This window comes from Lithobates pipiens, unplaced genomic scaffold (genome assembly GCF_037356315.1).
Source record: "Lithobates pipiens isolate NorthernLeopardFrog02 unplaced genomic scaffold, aLitPip1_a1.2 Scaffold_13, whole genome shotgun sequence".
NCBI classification, from domain to species: Eukaryota; Metazoa; Chordata; class Amphibia; order Anura; family Ranidae; genus Lithobates; species Lithobates pipiens.
In genome coordinates this window covers 320,464,859-320,480,065 of record NW_027507718.1, presented here as the reverse complement: position 1 = coordinate 320,480,065, position 15,207 = coordinate 320,464,859, and the positions used below count along the sequence as shown (strand labels likewise).

Genomic DNA, 15,207 nt, shown 5'->3' with positions numbered 1-15,207 from the left:
AATACCAGTATTCAATGTCCTTCTCCAGCCATACGGACCGCCTTATTCTTTGCAGTACATTTATTCCCTTTAGTAACGTTCCCGTACAACCAAGTTATTGCATACACAAGAGGAGGAAGAAAAAAAGAGAGAAAACAGAAAACAAACCCCCTTTCCTTTTAATTTTTTTTTTCTTTGCAGTCTTTGTTCAAAATGATGCACAAATGAACACACCGCACCGTAGGTGGTCCTTTTTTTTTTTCCTCCTCCTCTTCCTCTGTTTTACCGTGGTATTGCTGACTCTGTATTCCACCTAGTGCTGCAGGCCACCCCAGTGTGCAAGATTTTTGCTACCAATGTCAATTTGAAATGTCTATTGGAAAGCACCACAGTACAGTTACAGTTACTTTAAACACACAATGTCTCTCTTGTTTCTTGTGTTGGTATTAAAAGGTGGTGCATTTATTATTTTCCATTAAGTCGCCGCGAGGTATTAGCAGTACTAGCCTCTGCGATTTTTCACCTTCACCTTCCTCCTATCTAAGGCTTAGATGAACTTCTAGCGACCATTTTTCAAGATATCAAGGGGGTTTTCCAATATTTTCAGTACCTTATAATGTAAATCAACATACCGCTTCATCTAGCTTTCTCTCTGGACTCTCTCTCTCTGGGCGTCCTCCGCTAGGTCTATTACAACACAGGAACTCCTCGTGGGACTTTAGCGTCTTCCTCTGTCCACTCTGTATCTCCTAGGTCACTCTCTTAGTAGCGCAATTCCCTCTTTCACCGGCAGATGGCGCCTGGAGCCGCTGTTTTTCCTCCGAGGTTCCGAGGATCTCCAACCTCGCTCGGGATACCGCCCCTCTCATGGGGGACAGCGTCTCCGCCCGAGGCTCTCCTCTGCTTCGTCGATGTGTCTCTCAAGCGGCGATTCCTGCAACCGCATGGAGCCTCCACGGAGCGTCCAGGAGACAGCTGAGGTATGGGGCATGGTGAGTAGGCAGCGGGGGGAGAGCGGGGAGAGGCTATAGCAGGCACGCCAAAGCCAGAGTCAGGTGGGACGAAGCGGCTGCATCACCGCTGTGAGGGGAGAACCGATCCACACCTGTGCATACTAGGTGTGGACACGCTCCCGAATGAGGCTCCTCCCCCTCATGGCTGGGTCTTGCTGGCTGATGAAGAGGTAATCTAGGCGGGAGTATTTTTTGTGTGGGGCTGAGAAAAAGGTACAATCTTTATCTTGTTAATGTCCGCGGCAATCTCATGCAGATGGTTCAGGTTAAGGAGAACCGAGCCCTTAACCTGAACCATCTGCATGAGATTGCCACGGACATACCTTTTTCTCAGCCCCACACAACAAATACTCCCGCCTAGATTACCTCTTCATCAGTCAGCAAGACCTACCCTTCTGAACCAATGACAGTTTCAGACCACTACTCTATGCTTAACCTTCCCGAATATGTACACACATCCAAAATATGGAGATTTGACTACAACTTATTGATAAAGACAGAGTTTGCAAACTCAGCACCACCATCACTAACTACTTTAAAGACACAGATACCCCAGACACTTCACCTCTTACCCAATGAGAATGCACACAAGTGCGTAATACGACATCTAATTTCCCTTGCTTCATCCATAAAACATGAAAAACTGAAACACATCAATAACCTCCTATCCAAAATACAGACACTTGAAAAGTCACATAAACGAGATCTTTCACAACATACCTACCACAAACTCATCGAAACACGGAAAATCCTTCTAGAAGAACTTGATCAAAAGACAAGTGGAAAATACACCCTTTCCCAGAAACTCTTTTATGAACACAGCAACAAAAGTGGTTGTAAGGTGTTCGTCTTCTAGATTCCCCTGGATAGCCTAGGCTGGAGTGGCTCAATGGAGGTCCCAATCGCCGGCGGTTAATCAAATACACATACACTCATGGGTACGTGGTGAAAGATTACAAGGTTTAATGGGAGAGTGGACCGTCTTTTATGTGGTATTCCACAAAGCCCTGCCCTGTGAGGGGCCAATCGGGTGATTTACACATACATCAACAATTTTCTTAACTCATGATATTAGTTCTTTCCTGAAATGTAAGTCAAAGGTTAAATACAATCTTCTGACAGTTATTTTGCCCTTTCAGCATCTGCTGACTGACCATATTCTTGCGTAACCAGTCCTTATCTAGCTTTTGTGCCTCTCAGCAATGTATAGAAGACGAAACTACAGATGGTTCCTGAGATGTCAATATCTTGCATAGATCCTTCTGGAGAGACATGCAGCTATCTGTCATCTAGTCACGCTATTTTGTACATAGTATGTCACGTACGCCAGTATGCTTGTCTTAATTCTGAACCTATTGAAATGCAAGCCTAAGCATATTGGTACTAGATTTTGACTAGTAATTTCAATAGGTATCCCCTTATAATCCTCCCTTTGATCATTCTGTGATTTACATAATGATCATTCCTTTTCTAATTTAATAGCACAGGCTTCATACTCCGAACCCTCGTGCTCTTGGTTTTTATACCATACCGTTGGATCTTTAACAATGGAAGTGAGTTTCAGATCCTCCGGAGCGGCCGTGTTTCCCTTTTTACATAAACATTTGATTATCTTATAACAGGCATATAAAAATAGAATGAAGAGAATCACAGTGGCAATTGTCATGGCAGTATTTCGGAGCCAAGATATTAATCCCCCAAAACTAAAGCTGCTCAAGAAGGGATCCCAGTTTTTTCCTATGTTTCTTGCCTCTTTCTGTAGTTTATTTACCTCTTCCCTGTGTTGGGCAATAACGTCATAGTAGTCTGGGACTTCGATGCTGGTATTATGAATCCAGGTACAGCACTCATAATCCTCAGTAGTCTCACAGAGGCCAGTAAGGGCTGCACTCATACTTTCTATAGCCAACTCATGTAGTTCTAGTTGCTTCCTAATTGCCCTAGTTTCTAGATTTAGTTTGGTTATGTCATCAGAATTTTCCTCCAGAATCTCATCAATTATGCCAGTGTAATTATTTAATCTTTTCATTAGGTCAATTCCCCACCCTGTCCAGGAAGGGAACCATGCCCAGGCCATATCTTTTTCTAAAAACAATTCTCGTTTATTACGGTGTCTAAGGGGATATCTAGGATGCATGCTAGCTTCAAGGAGGTGACTTCCCTTGTTATCCCCTAATACCCCCATGATAGGAACCAGGGCTGCAAGGTAACACCACCCCTGGGGTTTGGTTGGGATCCAGGGGTGACAGAGTTTGCCGCAGCATATATATGTGGTATTTCCTAGAGCTAGGGGCCGTTTATGGAACACGTTCCTAAGAGTATCAGAAAGGCCAGAGAGCATCAGAATTGACATTAATTGGTGTATTGTAGACTTGGTACTGGAGCTAAGAAAGTCTAAAAAGGTGGCATTTAGGGTGGGATCTGAAGTATGGAAGAAAGAAGGACTGTTAAGCGATGTCATTGAAATGTTAAGTTTTGCTTGTTTGCAAACCTCGGCTCCATCTGTGGTGTTTCCCAGTTGGAAACACCAGTCTGGGAAGTGGCTTCTACCTATAATTTGGAAAGTGAGGGTTTTATTTGAAAGGGTCCTAGTAACATTCGTTAGGACGATAGGGGGTGTTCCATTAAGGAGGGGGGTAAAATTCAAGGGGACTGCCATGAGAGGGATTCTAGCTGTACTGGGATGTAGCTTGCTGCAGATCCAGCATTTCTCAAAACCGGATTTTTGAGCATAGCTATATTTGAATTTTAGTAGTAACATCTTGTCAGTCAGTCCCTTAGGTGACTCATTAACGGGTACAATACTTCTGCTATGTCTTTGGCCGGGGGTATTATTCATCTTAGGAGGTCCACATATCCCTTTTAATAGACCTAAGTCTTCTGGATGATATATACAGTTGGCTATAAACCATGTGGGCAGGAATACAAGTAGTACCAGACTACCCCAAAGGCATACAGCCTTCCCTGACACTGAAGGTAAAAACATTTCTACAAGTTCTTATGCTTGTCCTTCTTCCTCGCTATCGTGTAAGGTTTCAAGGGTTAATTGTCCAATGCCTTCCTGAATCTCTTGCAGTTCCGGTAGCTGTTCGGGTGGGTCGGGTTCTCCTTCAATAGGTGGGGGGTCGGGGGTTGTGGGAAGCGGTGGGCACTTTTTCAGCCTGCTGGCGTGGATCCAGGTGTTTCCTTGGTCAGTCAGGACCGCAGTTCTGGACACCTTTTCAACCTTCCAAGGTCCAGAGTAGATTGGTCCGATCCTCTTTTTGTGGGCCAGTTGCTTGACTAGCACTTGATCTCCTGGGATGAAGGGGTGTGTTGGCTCTGTGGAGAGAGGAGAGAAAGTGACAGAAACTTGTTCGTTCGTTTCATGAAGCATACTTACCAGGTTTTTCACGTACATTTCCTGTTGGGAATAAATGTCAATATCAGTGTCTTGGTCTAATGGGGGTAATTCTATGTTTGCGGGGACTCCCATCAAAATTTCAAAAGGTGAAAGTTTCGTTCTGGCGTGGGGTGCTGTCCTAATCTGGAATAGCACAGAAGGGAGGTGATCAAGCCATCCCTTCATTGTGCCCCCTGTGGCCTTTTTTAATTTCTCCTTTATATTTCTATTCATTCTTTCCACTACCCCTGCGCTTTGAGGGTGATAGGGGATGTGTAGTTTCCATTGCAGCCCTAACAATTTAGCCACAGCCTGGGTAACGGAGGAGCTGAATGCAGGTCCCCTATCTGACCAAATAGATGTTGGTATGCTAAACCTACAAATCCAGTTATTCAGCAAGCATTTTGCTGCTATATTGGCTGTCTCACCTGCACAGGGAGTGGCTTCAACCCAGCCTGAAAATTTATCTACGACAACGCACAGGAATTTTAGGTTCCCCTTTTGTTTTGGCATGTGTGTGAAGTCTACTTGTAAATCTGTAAGGGGACCTATTGGTGGGGGTAGATGACCATGTAGGCCATGTCGTTTGCCCTGCACATTGTTTTGAGCACAGGTAAGGCAACTTGTGGTCAGGAGTTTGACTTGTTTGTTCAAGGCGTTTGTGCAGAAAGATTTGGTGTACATAGTGGCTAAAGGGACGGCACCTATGTGTCCTGGACCATGAAGGTAGGAGAGAATTAGAATACTGCTTGCCTCAGGTATTCCCAATATCTTCCCCTCTTTTGACCACAGACCCTCTGGGTCTTTGGTCAAGCCAGCCTTCACCCAATACAAGACATCTTCCTCAGTGGCTAATGATTGCATTTGTGCCACTACAGATTTAAAGTTAGGACAGGTGAAATGATCCTTAAAGTACATGGACGTGGGGGTGGGCTCCTGGGTGGAGGACTGGGCTGCCTTTTTCGCTTCTCTGTCAGCTAAGGCATTTCCCTTGGAAAGTCTGCTATTATCTGAAGAATGTGCTTTTACTTTAATTATTGCCACCTCTTTTGGGAGCAAAATAGCCCGAAGAAGTGCCTGAATCTGGGTAGCATTGGAAATAGGTTTATTATCTGCTGTTTTAAAACCTCTTTTAGCCCATATTACTCCGAAGTCATGCACCACCCCAAATGCATATCTACTGTCTGTGTAAATGTTCACCTTCTTATCTGTAAATAAAATGCAGGCCCTGGTGAGGGCTTCTAGTTCAGCCACCTGAGCCGAAGAGGGGGGCAGTGGTTTGGCTTCTAATACCTTGTTTGGCAACTGGACTATTGCATATCCTGTTTGGAAGGTGGAATCGGAGGGACGGGAGCAACTACCGTCCACAAAAACATCGTCTGCATTGGTAATCGGTACGTCGGTGAGGTCTGGTCTTGGTGATGTGATAGACTCCACTTGTGTTATACAGTCATGAAACTGGTCTGGGTCTTGTGGTAGGCGTAACATGGAGTGCAAGAGACGGACGGCAGGGTTGTTGGCGGGAACATATTTGAGAGACAGATTGTCTGTGTTCATGAGGGAAATCTCATATCCACTGAGTCTTTGTGAGGTCATGTGTTGGGTGTTCATGTTCTGTATGAGGTGGGTGACAGAATGTGTGGTGTAAAGCGTCATCGGGTGTCCCAAGACCATCTTGTTGGCATCTTGTACGGCCATAGCACAGGCGGCTAAATTCTGAAGGCATGATGGCATGCCTTGAACCTGAAGGGGGAGTTTTTTAGATAGGTAGGAGACAGGGCGGTAGCCTGTTCCATGCTGTTGTGTCAAAACCGCGGCAAAAGAGGTCCCCGAGACTACACAGTATAGTTGAAAAGCTTTACCATAGTCTACCAACCCCAGGGCGGGTGCACATGACAAACTGTTCAATAGGGCCTGGAAGGCCTTAAGCCGTTCCTCTGTCCAATCAACCTGCCTAGGGGCTGTTGAGGCGGTGGCCTCTCTTAGTATGCCATTATAATGAGAACAGTCGGGGATCCACTGGCGGCAATATACCACAGCGCCCAAGAATGAGAGCAGGGCTGCCTTGTCTTTTGGGGGGCTCAGAGCTTGTAGGGCTGCGGCGCGTTTGGGGGAGACCATCCTTGTCCCCCTTTTTAGTATGCACCCCAAGTATTCCACTTGTGGCATACACCACTGTATCTTCTTTCTGGATGCTAAATGCCTGATGTGGGCTAGATGGTTCAACAGAGATGTGGAATCGACCGCACAATCTTCAGCAGTGCGACTGCACAAGAGCAAGTCGTCCACATACTGTATTAGCACCGACCCTCGCTCAGGCGTCCAAGATTTGACAGTCTCATTGAGTACCATAGAGAAGGCAGCAGGACTATCAACATACCCCTGAGGCAGGCGTGTCCAGGTTAACTGACCCGTCAACTGGCCCTCCGTCCAGGAGAAGGCAAACATAGGCTGGGCCTCTTCCGCAATGGGAATGCTAAAGAAGGCATTTGCTAAATCAATCACTGTGTAGCATAGAGAATGTGCCGGTATACATGAGAAGATAAAAGTGATGTCTGAGACTAGGGGTGGAAGTGGAATCACTTGTTTGTTAACTGCCCTTATGTCTTGTACAAGTCTCCACTCCCCACTGGCCTTTTTTACGGGGTAAATGGGCGTGTTCCAGGGACTGATGATTGGTTTCAGGATACCTTTTGATATGTAATCATTAATTTGAGGGGAGATGCCTTTGACTTTCTCTGGGGGTAGGGGATACTGTTTTTGATATTGTATCCCCGCATCTGATCGCATTTGGGGTGCATATGGTGTGCAATTAATAAAGCCCACACTACCTTTGTTTTCTGCCCAAATTGTGTGATGGTCAAGGGAGGAAGGTATCATTAGAAAGAAACTCCTGTGTGCATGTCTTTTTGGGCTGTGTAAGTCACAAAGAGGGGAACTTGCAGTGAGGGAGCCGTCTTTGTCAAACTTAATGGTAATGTTTAACTGGGATAATAAATCTCTGCCCATTAGGGACACTGGACAGGAAGTCAGGACAGCGAAACTCTGCATACATAGCTCTAGTCCATCCGGGGTAGAGACTGGTAAAGGCGGGGTGACGGAATGAGTAACCGATGTCCCATTTATTCCAATAGAGTGTCCCTCAGTACACAGTGGTGTGTCATACCTCTCATCATTTAATGAGCTAAAAGTGGCACCTGAATCAAGCAGGAAACACACTATGTGGTTGTCTACGCGTAATATAACTTGTGGTAGACTCTTCCATGATAGGTTTTGGCACACCAGACTGAGGGAAGGGACATACTCTAGGCATCCCTATTGGGGGTGTGTTTGTCGGGTAGACGGCCACTGCATGGGGATTCGAGGGGGAGGTCTGTTAGAGGTTGGGATGTAGGGTGGCTGTGCAAGCGCATGGTTTTGAGATGGTGTTTGGGGAGGTGGCGGGTATTGGGGGTACCTTGTAGTGTGAGGGGGGGGCGATTATCAGCATTGTACCCCCTTCCCCTGCCCCTTGGATAGCTCACCCTCTGTCTATATGGGCACTGTGATTTCCAATGTCCCTGTTCCCCACAATTGAAACATCCTTGGTCAGGTGGGTAGGGCTGCATGGTCATGAGGTGCGGTGGTGAGGATGAGGTTTCAGGTGTGACTAGGGTTTGTGTTTGTGTCAAGGAGGGGAAAATTCCCCCTTTTTGTTCAAAGACCCCTGAAGTCTCTCTGGACCTGGCGTCCTTCATAAATTCATCTGGTACTTGCTCCGCCCATTTGGGGTTTGTGAATTTGAGCAATTGCGTCACTTTGGGATCGCCTCCTGACATGATGGTAGTAGTAAATAATTGTGGTGTGGCCCTATCTACAGCTTTCCATAGGGAGTATACTCTGGTACAGTAATCATAGAATTTCTCTTTAGGTCCCTGCTTGGCTAGGATCAGTTCTTGGAGTGCAGATGACCCTTTGTATAATTTGGACCAATGACATCCCATGCCTTTCCAAAAGGATATCCAATCCTTATTGATCTGGATATGGGTTGCCCATAGGTCGTCTACAGGGGCTTCTTCTGGGCTGTCTGGGTCTACAATGCTAAGAATACTTTTTATGTCATCTTTGTCAAGCCCTGTGCCTGCACTATATTTTGCCAGAAAGGTACCTGCATCTCGTGGATACTTCTTGGGATTGGGACATAGTTCTTTTATTTTAGAGAGTGTACCCAAAGGTAATGGTATATGCACCTCGGTGTCCCCTATGGTCATCAAAGGTGCTTTGAATGAAGCCCCTACTACTTCTTTCTCAGTTTCCTCTTCTATGGATAATGTCCCTGTTTTACTAATTGGACCTGACTCCTCAGTTTTGGGAATAGGTGTCTCTTTTGTATGGCTTCTTGTAGTGGTGGGGGGCAGCGCTATAATCCTATCCTGCGCTTCTTTTAACATTTCCTCCTTCTTCCCTAATTGCCTACTTAACTTTTCTAGTTCCTTTTTTAAGTCCTCCATCCCATGTTCCTCTCTCTCTTTTCCCTCCTGGAATTCCTTCTCCCTTTCTTCCAAGTCTTTCTGATATATTTCTAACATTATTTTCCTATCCACTTGTACCTTTTCTGCCTCATTGAGAGCTATTTCTTTTTGTTTTAGTCCTTCCATAAGTGTTTCTAACTCAGTTCTCCTTTTCCCTATTCTCTCTTCTTCCTCCTTTTTCCTCTCTTTAAACTCTTTTATCTTTGCCTCTAATTCCTGCTTTTCGGGACTACCCACCTCTTCTTGTCCTGTAACTTCTTCCTGTCTCCCCTCTTCCTCTCTGCCCCTACTTACTTGTTCCCATTGGGCCACTTGTTGTGGTGTTGCTGTGGTGTGTGCTATGGCAGCTAGGACTACAGGATCCAGTGAAGGATATAGTTGAAGGTATGGACCTGGCGTCCCATCCTCGTTTTTTACCATAACATAAGGTGGGGGTGGACATTGAGGCGGGGGAGGGGGGGGTGAAGGGGGTGCAGGGGCTTCAGCCATAGTACTGGGTCCTATATTTGGAGTAAGCTTTGTAGTTTTATTAATATACTTCTTTTTATATTTGCATAGACATTTATCCCATGCATGGTAACAATCTTTCATATATTGAATATTTTCCCACTTCCCTGGAGGGTACGAATTTTTGTGGATTTGGCATATTTTACTTACTTCCTGACAGTCTTCCTCAGTACAAGGGCCATATGGCCCTGGGTCATGTATCCCCAATTGCTGACACCTTTCTCGGACTTGTGTCCAAAATGGTTCTACCTGGGGGCCAGGGATCATATTACTGACAAATTCATAGGGTGATGGGGTGGCCATGGCTTGGGTTGCTGCAGAATTCCCCATCTAGTAGTCTGGGCAGTGTGTCTAGTGGCAGGACACAGGTGATAACACCCGGTTTGTTCAACAATCCGGTCTCTGGTCTGGGAGTAGGATCCCTGATCTTTTTGGGGCAGATGGACTTATATAAAACTATGAAGATTTACCCTTAATATACGATGAAGGGTAAATCTTTCCTGGTGGCGGGATATACCCCTCTTACACCAAGTCTGCAAGAGAAGCCTGTAGGTCTAGTGGTCAAAAGAATCTACCTTTCATCAATGCTAAGAAAAGGTAAACCTAGCGTGCAGCGTGAACAGGCGGGTGCTACCTTACTACAATCTGGTTCTTAATACTCTGTATTCATTTAACAACATTTGGGTTTATTCAAACAGATATCCACTCTATATAATTATATCTTATACAACGTTAATACTCTAAATACTTACGCTTGCACCTAAAGAGAAACAGACATATTTTTATGGTTTAAGATTTCAGCTTTAAAACTTTACATGTACATTATCAAGTAATCACATCATGATGCATTTCATTATTTATAGTGCACTTTAAAAGTTCTCAAGTGGGCGTCCATTTAGCCAATCCTTATGTCACGGGCGTATATGATACCTCCCGTGTTAGAATAAAATCATGAATATCTCTCTTAGTTTATAGTCGGACCAACCTAGTCAGACTCCTCAGTACCTGCGAACCCTTTTCACCCCCCAAGGGACCAGCCTAGTCCGTTGCGAAGGCACAGTTTATATATATATATATATATATACAATTAAATTTCTTATAATGGTTGTTTGGACAGGTCAAGCATAAACACCAATTACCATAAAAAGAGGTAAAAGGTGTAAATGACTTACCTGTGCAAACCCCACTTCTGGTACCAAAACTGTAAGGTGTTCGTCTTCTAGATTCCCCTGGATAGCCTAGGCTGGAGTGGCTCAATGGAGGTCCCAATCGCCGGCGGTTAATCAAATACACATACACTCATGGGTACGTGGTGAAAGATTACAAGGTTTAATGGGAGAGTGGACCGTCTTTTATGTGGTATTCCACAAAGCCCTGCCCTGTGAGGGGCCAATCGGGTGATTTACACATACATCAACAATTTTCTTAACTCATGATATTAGTTCTTTCCTGAAATGTAAGTCAAAGGTTAAATACAATCTTCTGACAGTTATTTTGCCCTTTCAGCATCTGCTGACTGACCATATTCTTGCGTAACCAGTCCTTATCTAGCTTTTGTGCCTCTCAGCAATGTATAGAAGACAAAACTACAGATGGTTCCTGAGATGTCAATATCTTGCATAGATCCTTCTGGAGAGACATGCAGCTATCTGTCATCTAGTCACGCTATTTTGTACATAGTATGTCACGTACGCCAGTATGCTTGTCTTAATTCTGAACCTATTGAAATGCAAGCCTAAGCATATTGGTACTAGATTTTGACTAGTAATTTCAATAGGTATCCCCTTATAGTGGTCACCTGTTAGCACAAGCTTTACAAGCAAAAAAGGCCGAAACAACAGTCCATCTATTCCATCGCCCAATAGACAACATTTTAAAAAGCAACCCAGACATAGCAAAAGAATTTGAGCACTTCTACACAAACTTATACAATCTCTCAACTTCAGAAACACATCCATTATAGACTAAGACCAAGTTGGATTTATCCCTGGCAGAGAAGCCAGGGATAACCCTATCAAAGCAATAAATCTCCACCACTTCCTGACTTCCTCCAACCAAGCAGGTTTCTTCTTATCCCTTGATGCAGAGAAAGCATTCATCAGGGTAGCCTGGGACTACATGGAAGTGGTTCTCTGGTCCATATTCTTGGGTAGTCGCTTATTAAGTTACATTATGGCTCTCTACTCCAGCCCAGTCGCTAAAGTTTGAGTTAATGGCTTCCTGTCAAATGCCTTCCCCATCCGTAATGGTACGAGGCAAGGTTGCCCCCTCTCCCCACTATTTTTCATACTCACCTTAACTGCTTCAGCTCCGGAAGATTTTACCCCCTTCCTGACCTGTGCACTTTTTGCGATTCAGCACTGCGTCGCTCAAGCGGCGTGGCTCCCAAACAAAATTGACGTCCTTTTTTTACCACAAATAGAGCTTTCTTTTGGTGGTATTTGATCACCCCTGCGGTTTTATTTTTTGCTCTATAAACACAAGAAGTGGGACAATTTTGAAAAAAACACATTATTTTTTACATTTTGCTATAGTAAATATCCCCCAAAAACATTTTTTTTTTCAATTTAGGCCAATACGTATTCTTCTACATATTTTTGTTAAAAAAATCGCAATAAGTGTTTATTGATTGGTTTGCACAAAATACAAAATAGGGGATAGTTTTATGGCATTTTTATTAATACATGTTTTTACTAGTAATGCCGGCAATCTGCGATTTTTATCATGACTGCGACATTATTGCGGACACGTCAGACATTTTTGACACATTTTTGGGACCATTGTTCTTTATACAGCAATCAGTGCTATGCAAATGCACTGATTCCTGTGTAAATGACACTGGCAGTGAAGATGTTTACCACTAGGGGACAGGGTAAGGGTAAAGTGTGTCCTGTTTCCAACTGTGGGGGGGTGTGGCTACATGTGACACATCACTGATCTCTGCTCCCAATCACAGGGAGCAGAGATCAGTGACACTGTCACTAGGCAGAATGGGGAGATGCTTGTTTATGGGCGCGTCACAACCCATAATGCACTGCATTATCGCAGTGGTTTGCTGGCTGATGATTGGCCAAGCATGCACTATGACCCACATGCTTTGGCCAATCACAGAGCCATGAGCAAACAGAGCCATAATTGGGCAAAGGCAGGGTGCCTTTGGCCAATTATGGCTCAGGGGGTTAAGTACACGCCCCACAATATATAAGGCCGCCTGCACGTCGGCCCTGTGTAGTGTGTTGCTGGCGTTATAGAGAGAAAGATAGAGAGAGAGAGAGAGTGTGTAATTTCATTTACTTTGAGCAGGCAGTTTATTCAGTTAGGTAGACCTGCTGTACTATTTCTAATCTACTTCAGGCAGGCATTTGATCCAGTTTAGCTAGATCTCACTGCAGACCATTCATGCTGTACTGTTTCTAAACGACATCAGGCAGGCATGTTGATCCAGTTTAGTTAGATCTCACGGCAGACCGTTCCTGCTGTACTATTTGTAATCTACTTCAGGCAGGCAGTTGATCCAGTTTAGCTAGATCTCACTGCAGACTGTTCCTGTTGTTCTGTTTCTAATATACTACAGGCAGGCAGTTCATTCAGTTAGCTGCAGTATATTCAGTACTGTATCCTGTGCAGCTAGATCTTGCTGCAGACTATTCCTGTTGTCCTGTTCCTAATATACTATAGGCAGGCAGTTCATTCAGTTAGCTGCAGTATATTCAGTACCGTATCCTGTGAAGCTAGATCTCACTGCAGATCGTTCATTTTGTTCTGTTCCCAATATACTACAGGCAGGCAGTTCATTCAGTTAGCTGCAGTACATTCAGTACTGTATCCTGTGCAGCTAGATCTTGCTGCAGACCATTCCTTTTGTTCTCTTCCTAATATACTACAGGCAGGCAGTTCATTCAGTTAGCTGCAGTACATTCAGTACTGTATCCTGTGCAGCTAGATCTCACTCAAATACATTATATATAAATCAAACACAGTATGTCGGAAAGGCCAACAAGGAGAGGCAGATGCTCACAAGCCACTAAAAGAGGGCAAGCAGGCTCTGTGTCTACAGCCGGTCATGGTTGCTGGTCGTGGACACGGTGCATCCTCAGCACGTGGCCGTGGGGCACGCTTGTCCTTTTTTTTTCAGCAGCTGGCCGTGTTGAGCCACAACATGCAGAAGAGTTAGTAGAGTGGATGACCAAGCTGTTCCTATCCTCCTCATTCCCTGTCACCCAGGCTCAGAGTACTTTGGCTGCCAAAGCGGCCTCTTCCATCGGCTCAATGTCATCAGTCACTTCCCTAGCCCCACCATCATGCCCTGAGGAGTCCCCGGACTGTTCGACCACACTCTTGGGTACATGCTGCAGGAGGATGCACAGAGTTTTGAAGGCTCCAATGATGGTACCCAGATAGAGGAAGGCAGTAACGTGAGCCCAGAGAGAGGGGGTGCCCAAGAAGGACAACAAACTGGTAGTCATGTTCCCCCAGCTGCAGCATACTGCCAGATTTACTCCAGTGACGAGGAGGGAGGGGGTGATGAGGTCACTGACTTTACGTTGGTGCCTGATAGGAGAGAGGAGGAGGAGGAGGATGAGGATGAGAAGGAGGCACAGCTCCAATGAGGCAGGATGCCCTCCAGGGGACAGCTTAAGGGCAGCCAACCGACTGCATCACACCACAGAGCTCCGCATTTGCAGGGCACTGCTGACGTTTTTCCAAAAGTCCTTTGGTGTGAGCCTTTTTTGAGACATGTGCTGCAGATCGCACCGTTGCTGTTTGCAACATATGTCTGAAGCATATCAAGCATGGCCAAAACAGCAGCCGCTTGGGCACCACATGCTTGACCAGACATATGTCAATCTCCCATGCAGTCCGTTGGCATGCATACTTAAAAGACCCACACCAAAGAACAAGATGGACCTCTCATTGCTCCTCATCAGCTGGATCTCCAACCCCACTATACCTTCAGTTCTCTCAGAAACCTGCACTGAGAGGTATGAAGGTGTAGAATTAGGTATTCCAAGTACTTGCGGGCAATCTGCTATCGCTACACCTATGTCCTATTGTAGCAGGCAAATTTCCCTACCCCAATTGCTAAACCAGCGAAAGAAATCCGGTCCCAGTCATCCACATGGCCAGCGGCTGAATGCTAGCTTGGCTAAATAGCTAGCACTCCAAGTGCTGCTTTTTCACCTGGTAGACTCTGCCCCCTTTCGTGAAATTGTGGAATGTGCAGTACCTCAGTGGCAGGTTCCCAAACAACCACTTTTTTTCACGGAAGGAGATTCCAGCTCTCTACCGGCTTGTGGAAAGCAATGTCTTGGCCTCACTGAACAGTGGTAAGGTGCATATTACCCTTGGCTCATGGTCCAGCAGGCATGGACAGGGACATTACCTATCTTTAACGGTGCACTGGGTGACGGGTGACCCTGCTGGCAGCTGGAAAGGATACAGGACAGGCTGCAGTATTGTTGGAGCTTGTTCTGTCACCACGCCTCTAAAATGCTACTGGTGATTCTGACACACCTCTCTCCTCCACCCCCTCCTCTTCTTTTTCCTCCATGGCCTCTTCCTCTATAGATTTGTCCTCGGAACCAGCGGTCCTCCGTAGGCATTCAAGGGGCTATGCAAGCGGTGCTTGAGCTTAGGGGAGAGGAGCCACACTGGGGCAGAGATTCTGTTAGCTATGAAGGGGCAGGCTCAGAGGTGGTTGATGCCACTCCAGCTTCAGACAGGAATGGTGGTTTGCGACAATGGCACCAACCTCCTCTCCGCCCTCCGACAGGGACACTTCACCCATGTTCCCTGTTTGGCTCACGTCCTTAAT

General features: G+C 45.5%; 1 long non-coding RNA gene across 1 annotated transcript; it reads right to left on the bottom strand.

Annotated features, from left to right (window-relative positions):
• Window positions 1-1,931: 1,931 nt before the first annotated feature.
• On the bottom strand, window positions 1,932-11,153 carry LOC143975004 (uncharacterized). The gene is made up of 2 exons (XR_013272312.1): window positions 10,565-11,153; window positions 1,932-4,313 (listed from the first exon to the last, which is right to left on the bottom strand). It is a non-coding gene; the product is annotated as an uncharacterized LOC143975004 (long non-coding RNA).
• Window positions 11,154-15,207: the final 4,054 nt, after the last annotated feature.